The sequence below is a fragment of the Limulus polyphemus genome, unplaced genomic scaffold (genome assembly GCF_000517525.1).
Source record: "Limulus polyphemus unplaced genomic scaffold, Limulus_polyphemus-2.1.2 Scaffold88630, whole genome shotgun sequence".
Taxonomy (NCBI): Eukaryota; Metazoa; Arthropoda; class Merostomata; order Xiphosura; family Limulidae; genus Limulus; species Limulus polyphemus.
In genome coordinates, this window is record NW_013754226.1 from 1 (window position 1) to 666 (window position 666).

The 666-nt window shown below is 34.5% G+C and overlaps 1 non-coding gene across 1 annotated transcript; it reads left to right on the forward strand.

Moving 5' to 3' along the window:
• Positions 1–357: 357 nt before the first annotated feature.
• Positions 358–429, forward strand: Trnaq-uug. Its single transcript has one exon. It is a non-coding gene; the product is annotated as a tRNA-Gln (tRNA).
• Positions 430–666: the final 237 nt, after the last annotated feature.

Genomic DNA, 666 nt, shown 5'->3' on the forward strand with positions numbered 1-666 from the left:
TCACGGCGTTGATCAGTAGTAGATTACAAAACGTAACATAATAGGTTACTTTGCTAGAGCTTTGTGCCAGTGTTAATATCTGGGGCATAAGTTGGTTTAACTTGTGAAGTACTGTATTATGGAAGTATTGTATTGTATCCATCGGCTGTGAGTATACTTTAGGAACAGAAATACTTCCGGGTCCTTTTGATACACTTTGTAATTGGTGAGATGTGAGAGAACGTGGTCTTTGAGTGGAGTTAATTTGAAGGTCTGTGGAGAAATTCGTCTTTCTACTCTCAAAGATCCTAGATTCGTTTGTACACTATCATCTAATGGTTAAAGATATCTACAATGGCATTAACAAAATATTCACATGGTTCCATGGTGTAATGGTTAGCACTCTGGACTTTGAATCCAGCTATTCGAGTTCAAATCTCGGTGGAACCTGAAGTTTTAGTTCTTCTTTGAGTTGTTTTACTTTCTTTACTTCTTCGTTCTTTTATATTTTAACTAATATTAACATTTACGAGCCATGTCATCAACCAACATTACATACGGAGACTTAAAATCGTATTGCAATTCGTTAGTCATACAAAACCGATAATCGTCCAACTGAACACATTATGTTAAAATATGTCTAATATTACGTGTGTTTCATAACTCTTTCTACTTTATAAAACATTT